Source organism: Berghia stephanieae, chromosome 13, assembly GCF_034508935.2.
Source record: "Berghia stephanieae isolate SIO BIC M18660-M18661 chromosome 13, UCSD_Bste_1.3, whole genome shotgun sequence".
Classification (NCBI taxonomy): Eukaryota; Metazoa; Mollusca; class Gastropoda; order Nudibranchia; family Aeolidiidae; genus Berghia; species Berghia stephanieae.
Genome location: NC_088372.1, coordinates 19,059,232 through 19,071,731, shown reverse-complemented (window position 1 = coordinate 19,071,731; position 12,500 = coordinate 19,059,232). Strand labels below are relative to the sequence as shown.

The 12,500-nt window shown below is 37.2% G+C and overlaps 1 protein-coding gene across 2 annotated transcripts in view; it reads right to left on the bottom strand.

The window, feature by feature from the left end:
- LOC144958701 (uncharacterized) overlaps nt 1-12,500 on the bottom strand; it is a 229,474-nt gene that overhangs the window by 163,361 nt on the left and 53,613 nt on the right. The window contains exon 1 of one of the 2 annotated variants that reach the window (XM_078890844.1): nt 3,185-3,330. The exons of the other annotated variant lie outside the window; for it this stretch is intronic. The gene's annotated coding sequence lies outside the window, so the exon portion shown is untranslated. Of the gene's footprint in view, nt 1-3,184; nt 3,331-12,500 lie in introns of those variants that run through there. 2 annotated transcript variants of the gene reach the window in all.

Here is a 12,500-nt window from a genome sequence, read left to right as displayed (position 1 = left end):
ATAAATAATAGATAAATAACAACTTAATGAATAGAATAATAAACAAATGAATAGATAAATATGAATAATTTAAAATGCTTAACTTTAAAGTCATAAGCTGGAAAAATAATTTTCAAAATAGAAATAAAAATTATTATTTTTCAAAACCTCCCCCCACATATCGCTTTCCCTTCAAATGTCCGATTTCAATTTTTAGGAACTTGTTCACTGACTTTCACTGTATCGTATTTCTAAGGGGATTAAAAAATTTTCCCAAGCTCAGGTGAACGTAGACTCCAAGCTGAGCATGTACACCGGAAATTAAACTTTTGTGAATCGATGGAATATGGTTAGTTTAATTAGAAAAGAGGATTTGGTTTCTGATACGAACGAAGAAAATGTTTGTTGTGATATTTTCTTTTTTAATTGAATTGTCATTTATAGATAGAATGAAGATGATGTCACTCTGGTCTTTGTTATTGCTTTTTGCCTCCACGGTTATGAGTAATTCTCAAAAATATATTATCCAGACAAAAAGTTCATGGTTACACAGAGTTCTGTGTGTTGGTCCGTTATACTTCCCGATGACAATGTTGTGAGCTTCTTAGCCAAACGCATACTATCTATATAGCACATAATTTACGAAACGAAATAAAATGTATGTTCGGTGTGATTTAAAACAAATATTAAAATTGAGTTTTTTTATATGTAGCGTTATATACACTATAGTGCACAAAGCGCATAGTTGAGTCCTTGGAGAAGGCTCTTTACTCACTTCTTCACCGTATCATGTGTTAAAATGAGTATCTGGCCGTTAACAGCGTTGTCTGTGTCCGAAAAAAATGTAATATCGCTGACAGGCGTCATGTCCCGTCCTACATGTTAAATGTTGCTGTTGACCAGGGACCCCTTGTAAAACGCTTTGAACTCATTTAGTGGATATTGCGCTATGTAAGGTTCAATTAAAAAAAAATTATTCAGAATTTTGTTTACATTAAATAATGATAATCTTTTGACTCAAGCGATGTAGAGAAAGACAAATTCAAAACAAACAAAAAAAAAAAACAGACCCCAACCAATCAACCATATCTGTAACCTGAGCTCTGAGGTTCGATCCCAAAAGGAAAAGTGAGTAAAATTCACATTATTTTTATATTTTGGAAGGATTACTTGGGAATCTAGTTTAAAAAATTTCTCCTTATGATCATCAAAAGAAAAATGAAAATTCTATGATAGTTCGAAGATGGCGTCACTCGGGGCTTTGTTGTTGTTTTTTTGCCATCCGCGTTTTGAGAATGTCACTGAACTGTATTACCTGACTAAAAACGTCCATGGATACACACAGTTTTGTGTGTTGGTCCGCTATTTCTTCCCGGGTTTGGGATGTTATGAGCTTCTTAGCCAAGCGCATACTATCTATAAGCAGTTAATAGAATACAATATAATTTAATTGAAAATATAGTACTTTTTGTTGTCCAAACGAGCAAAATTAATATTTTCTCGACAAGTTGGGAAAGGAATTAAATGCGTTTTACCTAATTATAATCATTTGAATCTTTGAAATGATGTTTTTTAAAAAAAAAATCTCAATAAAAAAAAAAGAAGAAAAAAAAAATAATGAAAATTTAAAACAATAAAAAAAAACAAAAAAGAAGAAAAATGGAGCGAAGAAAGCCCGGAGAAAACGCTTAAGTAAAGCGAGTAAAAGGAAAAAGGTTTTCGGTCAGAATAGCGCAATTTCTTTTTGTTTTTAACCTCAGGAATGGGAGACACCCAATGTTTGTCGGTGCTTTGCCAATTTAGAATTATCTCCGTCTTTTAAATACGACAATAAACAGGTATAGGTATATTGACTTAGAAAAATTGATATTGATTTTAATATTGTAATAAAATAAAAATAATAATAATAATAATAATAATAATAATAATAATAATAATATAATAATAATATATAATATAATAATAAAATAATAATAATAAAAAATAAGATGAAAAAAGAAGAGAAGAAAGAATGATAATAAAAATAATAATAATAATGAGAATAAAATGATAATAATATAATAATAATAATAATAATAATAATAATAATAATAATATACTTGAATAGCGCAATTAAATATATATATATATATATATTTATAATATATATTTATATAAAATAAAATATAATATATTATAAATTATATATATATTATTTTTAATCTGAAGGATACAGTGACCGAATACAACAGAGAAGGACAACATGAGCATATGTGACCCCTCGTCTCAAAACGGTATTAAGTCGGGATGATTTAGATGCTGAAAATGTAAATTGTAGCCAGGAATATCATGTTTAAGTTGAGTGAATATGCTTTATAGAGGAGAAGGAATATCACATTTTACTGTGCTAAATACCAACGTTTTATGTTTTTGACCAGTTTAACTATAATTTGAATTTTTAGTATCTGTCCATTCGACATAAGACCGTATTAGCATGTCTGATAACTGACAAATAATTTGTGACCCTCGCCTCAAACGGTATTAAGTCGGGATGACTAAGATGCTGAAAATTAAATTTCTAGCCAGAAATATCAGACTTGCGTTGAATTTATAAACTTTATTGAGGAGAATGAACATCATATTTCAGGTTGCTGAATACCAATCATTCAAAATTTTGACCAGTTTAACGTTTATCTGACTTTTTAGCATCTGGTTCATTCCGACATGATACCGCTTTGAGACGATGGGTCACATTTTTGTCTTGCTTAAAAGTAGTCGTCCTTCAGAGCCATTTGATCCATGGAGCCGGAGTTTATCCCTGTCTCTGTTGCGTAAAACGAACAATAGAAAACTGCTTGCTACCCTTTGGATAAGACTACGCTAGTCTATCGCAAAGTACTTTCCGCCATATCTAACACAGACCTAGCTACCCAATTCCTCCGGGTGGACAAGACTAATTCATAACACGAGAGGAACAGAGCTGAGAATTAAGTCCCAAATGCAAGACAAAAGGGGGTCCCGATAGTTCAGTTGGTAGAGCACTCGCTTCACAAGAAAAGGGACCGAGATCGATCCTAGGTGCAGCCGAGTTTGTTTTTTTTCTGACCCCCTCCCCACTCCCCAACCTACAGAAACCGGGATAAATTCCGACTCCATGGGTCTAGTGGCTCTAGAGGACTACAAAAGAAGAAAAGAGAGATATAATAAACAAAACATGCAATCTTACCTCGAAGAGAAAGCGTATCACTTTGGTTCAGGTACGCAAAAAAATATATATATATTATATATCAAAGTTCTCCTTGCTCACGGAATTCACGTCTCAGGACGAGGACTACGATGACGACGCACAGCAGAGCACATCACATCACTCACGACGCGCTCCGCTCGGCTCACTTATATATGCATCCCGCGCACGCCAACGCACATTTCGTGAGGAGGAAGTTTGACGGCTAGCGATTAGCGATTACTCTGAGGAGCTTTGATGTTTGTTTGTTTTTTTTTAGTGGTGAGTGAGTACTGCACGGCAGCTTTTTCTGTGCACCACCTGACTCACCCACCCTCTCTTTGGTTGCCTTATTTAGTCACCCACGATACTCACACTCTCTTGCTTGTCACACGATAGACACACCGTTAAAAGTAACACGTAGTTAGTAAGATGATAATGCTGCTCATTCATGCTTCGTTGAACATACTATTATGAATGTGACCCACCATAGCCATCGTGAACTTATAGATAGTATGCAGATCACGTCACTCAGGCCTTGGCCAAGCGCATTCTATCTATAGATTGAATGAAGTTAACATCACTCGGGTCTTTGTTATTGTTTTTGCCATCCGCGTTTATGAGTAATTCTCACTTAACTATATTAACCAGACTATAAACGTTCAAGGTTACACAGAGTTTTGTGTGTTGGTCCGTTATACTTCCGAGTGGAAATATTGTGAACTTATTAGCCAAGCGCATACTATCTATAGATGAGCATTACTCATAAACGCGGATGGCAAAAAACAATAACAAAGACCCGAGTGACGTCATCTTCGAACTATCTATAGCATGACACTAAACCGTAGCCATCGTGAACATATCGACTGACAGTAGAACCCTCTAGGACTGGCAGTTTGACATCATTTTTTAGGTTTGTGTAGCGTCTAGTGAGTTGTTAGTAGTAAGTGATTCCATTGGTTGAACTGTTGAAAACAACTCACGACTTGTTTTCTTTTTTGGCCAAAGACTTGTCATTTAAATTTATTCTTGGTCAGTGTCAGGCTATAGATAGAATGCGCTTGGCCAAGGAGTTCACAACATTGCCATCCGGAAGTATAACGGACAAACACACAAACTCTGTGTAACCATGAACTTTTATAGTCTGGTTAATACAGTTTAGTGAGAACAACTCACAAACGCGGATGGCAAAAACAATAACAAAGGCCTCAGTGACGTAATCTACATACTATCTATAAGTTAACAATGGCTACGGTAAGACTCATGATGAAGCGATGAAATAAATGAGTGATAATGGAGAGGCTTCGGACAGGAACAAAACAGATAATCGACGTTTCGGGTACAAGCCGTTCGTCAGCACAACAATAAACAAATAAACGTGTTTGTTTTGTTTTTAAAGGTTTTACGGCGCTTGCAACACATGAAGGTCATATCAGGAAGAAAATGAGATAGTAAAAACCTCTAGTAGGCATCCTTCCGTCTCAAGAGACGATGGTTTGCGCCCTGTATGGCTTTGGTCTCATCAGTCTTGTTGAGAGCAGCGACGGGTGTGACTCGGCAGACCAATCCTTGCATGGCAGTCTCTACCGCAGTTGTTGCACACGTAGTTTGACTGTGTGTTTGGTGTTTGGATCTGCTGCCTCTCTTTCCTCCTTGCTCTCCTCTCCTCAAACTTCTTCTTTCCCCTCTCTTCACTCCCTCCATCACCGCACATCTCCAGCCGCTGCGGTCGTCAGCAAGCGATTCCCATATGTTTGAGTCGACGCCTGTCAGTTTCATATCTCGTTTGCCGACATCATAGAAGCGCAGAGCTGGACGGCCAGTTGGTCGCCGCCCAGAAGCTAGTTCACCGTACATGATGTCTTTGGGTATGCGTCCATCGTCCATCCTGTGTACGTGACCAAGCCATCGCAAACGTCACTGGCAGAGCATGAGATGTATACTGAGGGAGTTTGCTCTTTCTAGCACTGCATTGTTAGTGAGTCTGTCCTGCCACCTGATGCCAAGAATTCGTCGAAGGCAGCGAATGTGGAAGTTTTCCAGCCGGTTCTCCTGTCGGGCATACGTTGTCCAGGATTCACTGCCATTGAGTACACATGCCTGGTAGACTTTGAGTTTGGTATTCAAAGTGAGTTGGTTGTTGGTCCACACTCTCTTGCTCAGTTGTGCCATGACAGCGGCAGCTTTGGCGATGCGCTTGTCTAATTCTGCATCAAGTGAGAGGTTGCTGGTGATGGTTGTGCCCAGGTATGTGAAGTGATCAGTGACTTCTAGCTCCTCGTTGCGAATTGTTGGTATAGAGGGGACATCCTGACACATTACGTTTGTTTTCTTGATGCTGATCGTCAGCGCGAATTCCCTGCATGCGTGGGAAAACCTGTCCATCAGCCGTTGGAGGTCTTCCAGAGCTGCATCATCTGAAAATAGCATTTCCTTTATGAGGACTGTGCGTACCTTGGTCTTTGCTCTCAGCCGTGCCAGATTGAACAGCTTTCCATCACTTCTGGTGTGTAAGTGGACTCCTTCTGGGGACTCTTTGAATGCAAACCTCTAGAATTACAATTAAACTGTGTATTGTGTTTTGTTTTCATATTATATATGATTTGTAAACATTTGAGTGTATTCCTTTTAATAGTGGCGTGTGCATGTGTCTGGATGTGACTTTCAGGTGAGCTTAAACTAAGTACATTGACGATTTGCTCTTGGAATCTACATCTGTTACCTATCTGAACCGAATGGACGTGGAAAACAAATAAAATAAAATGCAGAACAACTTGTATACTATATATTTTTATTTGTTTTCTATGTTCATTTGTTTATTGTTGTGCTGACGAAGGAGGTCTGTACCCGAAACGCCCATTGTCTGTATTGTTCCCATCCAAAGCCTCTCCGTTATCACTCTTTCGTTAGTATTTTCACGATCCCAGGCTTTTGAGCTTATAAATAGCGCAATATCCACTAAACGTGTTCAAAGTGCTTTAAAAGGGGTTCCTTGCCAACAGCAACATTTAACATGTAGGACGAGACATGCCGCCTGTTAGGTAATATTATTTTAAAAATTTGGACAGAAACAACGCTGTTAACGATCAGGTACTGATTTTACACTTGAGTACAGTAAGAGAATGTGATAAAGAGCCTTTTCCAAGGACTAAACTTTGGACCGAGCGGGGCTCGAACCCAGGACCTTCCGATCTGAAAGCGAGTGTCATATCACTAGACCACATTTATTGCCGCACTTAATGAAGCTATTATTTGTAAATCCTCGTCTCAAAATGGTATTAAGCGGCTATGTGGTCTTGTGGTTTGACACTCGCTTTCGGATCGGAGAGTCCTGAGTTCGAGCCTCGCTCAGCGCATAGTTGAGTCCTTGGAAAGGCTCTTTACTCACAATCTCTCACCGTACTCAGGTGTAAAATGAGTAACTGGCCGTTAACAGCGTTGTCCTGTCGGAAAAAAATGTAATATGGCCAACAGGCGTCATGTCTAGTTCTACATGTTATGTGTTGCTGTTGGTCAGGGACCCTTTGTAAAGCGCTTTTAGCACGTTTAGTGGATATTGCGCTAAATAAAAGCTTAAGTTGTTTTGTTTTGATTTTTTTTTTTTGGGGGGGGGGGGGGGGTTTTTTTTCGGGGTGGGTAAGATGCTGAAAATTTAATGCATAGATAGTATGCATTTGGTTGAGAAGCTCACAACATTGCCATCCGGATATATAATGGACCAACACACAAAACTATGTGTAACCTTGAACATGTATAGTCTGGTTAATAAAGTTGAGTGAGAATTACTCATAAACGCGGATAGCAAAAAGTTCAATTACATAGACCTAAGTGACGTCATCTTCATACAATCTAGAGTCACAAACATGAAATAACTTGGGGTTTGTTCTTCTTTGTCATGGAACAAAATAAATTTACTTATCATGTCATTTGACACCAGTGCTGGATCCATTCCATCTCCTCTGGGGTGCGGGGACTTATACATACAGTCAGTATCAAAACGGTAAGGGCTGCCTGAAGCCGGTGATCGTAAAATACTAACGAAAGAGTGAAAATGGAAAGGCTTCGTATGGGAACAAAACAGACAATGGACGTTTCGGGTACAAACCCTTCGTCAGCACAACAATACACAAATAAACGTGGAAAACAAATAAAATATCTTATCAATTAGATCACCCCCTGGGGCACCCTATCCTCTACCCACGCCACGCTAACATTTCATTCATACTGCAACCACCATTGAGTACAGACGATACAAGTTATTTTTCATTATATTTTATTTGTTTTCCACGTTTATTTGTGTATTGTTGTGCTGACGAAGGGTTTGTACCCGAAACGTCCATTGTCTGTTTTGTTCCCATACGAAGCCTTTCCATTTTCACTCTTTGGAAAGTCAGTATCAGTGCGGGTTGGTTCCAAGTTACATTCCAAGAGAAGGTGTTCCATGGACTGCATTGGGTGTCCGTCCGTCCGAAGGGACACTGACTGTCCGTCGAAACCAATTCCTTACCAACTACACGAAAATCGTCGCATTCGTGACGACAATTGTGACCCTTCGCCTCAAAACGGTATTAAGTCGGGTCGGTTAAGATGTTGAAAATTGAATTTATAGCCAGAAATATCAGACTCGTGTTGAGTTTGTATGTTTTATTGAGGAGAATGGATACCATATTATAGGATGCTAATGCCAACAATTTATATTTTTGACCAGTTTAACATTTAATTCGGCTTTTAAGCATCTGGTTTTTTCCGACATAATACCGTTTTGAGACGATGGGTCACAATTTTCTCATCTGATTTATTATTTATGTCATAAAAATTTGAAGAAAATATATATATTATAGCCATAAAAACTTGACACTGTGTTGTAGTGCTCATTCTGTTGAACATTATTATGTATAGAATTTACTTGTTGATTTTCTGTATGAGTAGAGAAAAATATATTTTTGTGTTTGGTGGGTGTGAAGTTTTGGGGAAAATTCTGAAACTGGCCGGTAAGGAGAGAATGAACATGTTCTTCCCGTTCTGCCATAAATATTATCTTGCACTGCAAAACACTCAAATTTCATATTTCTCATTAATTTAATTCCAAAATTACTTTCCAGGGTAATAATATTCTTCCTTACATATTACCTTTATGATACGATGGAACACATTTGTGACCCACAATCTCAAAACGGTAATATGCCGGGATTATCTAGGTGTTGAAAATTAAATTTATTGACAGAAATCTGAAATCTGGGACTAACTGGGATAGCGTGGCTCAGTGGTACGGTCTTTGCTTCGTACCTGAAAGGTACCGAGTTCGATACCCGCCGCGCTGTGTGGCCTTGAGCAAGTCAAGCCGCTGCACTGCGGTTGACGCCTGGGTTATTTCAGTCTTCCCTTGGAATAGACCCTAAAGAAAAAAATTCCCTATGCGAATGAATAAAGGGAATTTTATTATTTTTTTTTTTAATTACAATAGACAGATATATAACCACGCCTCTCGGACAATCGTCATAATGTAAATAATGGCAGTGATTGGTAGGCACAGCAAACTGCACATGTTTCACTATCGATGGTATGTGTTTAAGTAAAATGACCAGTATTGTACCGCTTGATCAATATAACTAACACAGAAAACTAGAGTGTAAATTTAATCGTTCATAATCTGATCGAGAAAATGACATGATAACTAGTCAACCATTTGGCGGAATTAAAACAATAACATTGATCAGAGAGAGGTCGATTTCATTCAATCAACTATATTTGTCCAAGCCCTTGTGAAGGTGTGTCACAAATTCCATGTTTTGATTGGTCAAAACTCTATTGGTTAATTCATTATTGATGAGAATAAATACAATTTCTAACTTCACAAATTTATTTTTTTAAATAATATTTTCTATCATTATAATCCAAAAGTCAATTTTTGTGATCCAATGCAACACAATATAATACCGTTTTGAGGCGATGGATCACATTTTAAAAATTTCATTCTTGGACTTGTAGTCTAAACTCTAGTGCCATAAACTTGACTATAAATTTCATCATTTTCTGAATCGAAATTACCGTTTTGAGACGATTGGTAACGAATGAAACCTAACGGGTCAAACTGGCATGCATTATGTTGGAAGGAACAAAAGGAAGGAAATAAGCATAACATAACACAAGGCAACTTTATAAAACATAACATAACATTTATTATATATCGTAGCATAACGTAACATAAAAGAATAAAACAATATAGCATAACATAACATCACGTAGCATTTAACTCTCTCCTTACCGATCCTTTTCGGTATTTTCCCAAAATGGCAGGTTTACCCAGCAGAAAAAAAAAAGGATTCTTTAAATTCAAACAAGCTCTCTACAAAACAACTTTATGTTTTAATTAATCAAACAATGATCATTCTTCAAAGTTTGTGATGTACAAAATAAATCTGAATAAGAAATGAATGTTCTCTGAATAAGAAAAATGTATATTGTGTCGTAACAAACAAATGTGACGATTTTGTTGTATCTAAGTGTTAAGGAGAGGGTTAAAACAACATATAACAACATAAACTCACAACATAACATAGCAAAACATAACATGCCTAAAGGCTTAAGGGATGATTGTTTCCTTTAATTGCTTTTCTTTGATATGAAGAATACAAAGTGATTCATCAATAACATCATCGGTGAATCATTTAACAAATTAAATGAGTAAGAAAATATTACTGGTTATCTTTAAAATCCATAATATTATAAACCCGTCGTCGCTTCGTCGTTCAAACTTTTAAAACTATTTCGAGAACGTGTATCCTGTCGGCTATGTGGTCTAGTGGTATGACACTCGCTTTCGGATCGGAAGGTCCTGGTTTCGAGCCTCGCTCGGCGCATAGTTGAGTCCTTGGAAAAGACTCTTTACTCACATTCTCTCACCGTACTCGGGGTATAAAATGAGTACCTGGCCGTTAACAGTGTTGTTTATAATATCTGAAAAAAAAAAGAATTGTAATGTCGCCTAACAGGCGTCATGTCTCGTTCTACATGTTACGTGTTGCTAATGGTCAGAGACCCCTCGCAAAAAGCTTTGAGCACGTTTAGTGGATATTGCTCTATATAAAAGCACAACTCTTTTTTATTCTGTGTTTCAACCTAATACTGGTATTGATCCACAAATAAATGGTTTGATTACTAACCCCCTATTTGCTTACTTGGACGACATGGGTGATTCCTGTTGACATCAGACACCCTGTTTGATGGATTATCTACATTCATTCGTGGAATGCCTTGGCGACGATATCTTATGATGTCATGGCGGAAGGGCAATATTTTTAAATGGTACAAAACACTAATGATTTTTGTCCAACACAGTCTACCACGTATGAAATCATTAATGTTTCGAGGGGCGAATTGGCCGAGTTGTTAAGGCATTGAAATGTGACACGGAAGGACCCGGGTTCGAGCCCCGCTTCCGGCACTTTCGTTTTTTTCCTTGAGCAAGATTATTAACCCCGAATTTACTCACTGGACAACACGGGTGATACCTGTTGACATCAGACATCTTGTTTGATGAGTTATCTATATTCCTTCATGGAATTCCAAGGCGACGATATCATATGATGTCGTGCAGAAAAGGCATAATATTTTTTAAATTTTTTATTAAGTACCACTTGCACGTGGATATTGAAAGTGTAAATTTATCTCCTCTTGTATAATGTAGTCATTTCACTTCATTTCATATTGATCAGATAAGAATAATTAAATGTTTTAAAGAGGAGTTTTGCTTTTGCGTTAAATTATGCTCTACCAGCTGAGCTTATTAAAAAAAAAAAAACTCGCTTGACACTCCGATTTTAGTTAGGCTAGGAACCCCTTGTCAAGTGTTTTGAGCACGCTTAGTGGATATTGTTCTATATAGATAGAACGAAGTTGACGTCACTCATGTCTTTGTTATTGTTTTTCGCCTTCCATGTTTATAAGTTATTCTCACTAAACTATATTAACCAGACTATAATCCTTCAAGGTTGCTTATAGTTTTGTGTGTTGATCCGTTAAATATGCTGTGCGCTTGGCTAAGAAACTCACAACATTGCCGTCCTGAAGTATAACGGACCATCGTACAAAACTATGACTACCGTGAACGTTTATAGTCCGGTTAATACAGTTTAATGAGCGTTACTCATAAACATGGATGGCAAAAAAAATAATAAATTATAGCAAAGACCTGAGTGATGTGATCTTTGTTCTAGCTATATTTCCGGATGACAATGTTGTGAGTTTCTAGCACGCGTAATCATCTATAAAAGCTCATTTTTAAAAAATGATTTATAAAAACATCAACTTTTCCATTATTTTGTTTAATGTTAGACGCACTCCATTGATCATCCCCGTTGTTGTGACATGACCCAATCTGTCATGGAGTGAAAAAAAAGAATGAAATCAATCACGTTTTCAATGGTTCTTGAGTCCGATTGTAATCGGGGGTAATAAAGTGGAGCATGTTACAAATATGCAAATTAATCTGCCGGCCATGTTTGTTAAAAGCAATTCATTATTGAGTTGACAAGATATTGATCTGTTGTAGTGAGTGATGGGTTACCTTAATTGATGGCGGAAGGAGGGAGGGTGAGAGATAGGGATAGATGGATAGATAGAGAGAGAGAGAAAGAGAGAGAGAGAGAGAGAGCGAGAGAGAGAGAGAGATAGAGAAGGAGGGAGGGTGAGAGATAGATAGACATATATACAGAGAAAGCGATAGATAGATAGATAGATAGATAGATAGATAGATAGATAGATAGAGCGAGAGAGAGAGAGAGAGAGAGAGAGAGGGAGAGAGAGAGATAGATAGATAGATAGATAGATAGATAGATATAGAGAGATAGAGGTAGAAAGATAGATAGATATAGAGAGATAGAGGTAGAAAGATAGATAGATAGATAGATAGATAGATAGATAGATAGATAGATAGATAGATAGATAGTAGATAGATAGATAATAGATAGATAGGATGATAGATAGATAGTAGATAGATAGATAGATAGATAGATAGATAGATAGATAGATAGATAGATAGATAGATAGATGGATAGATAAATAGATAGGTAGAGAGAGCGAGAGAGAGAGAACGAGAGAGATAGAGAGCAGATAGATAGATTGATATATAGATATAGATAGAGATAGAGATAGATAGATAGAGAGAGCGAGAGAGAGAGAGAGAGAGAGAGAACGAGAGAGATAGAAAGCAGATAGATAGATAGATATATAGATATAGATAGAGATAGAGATAGATAGATAGATGGATAGAGAGAGAGAGAGAGAGAGAGAGAGAGAGAGAGAGAGAGAAGAGAAGAGG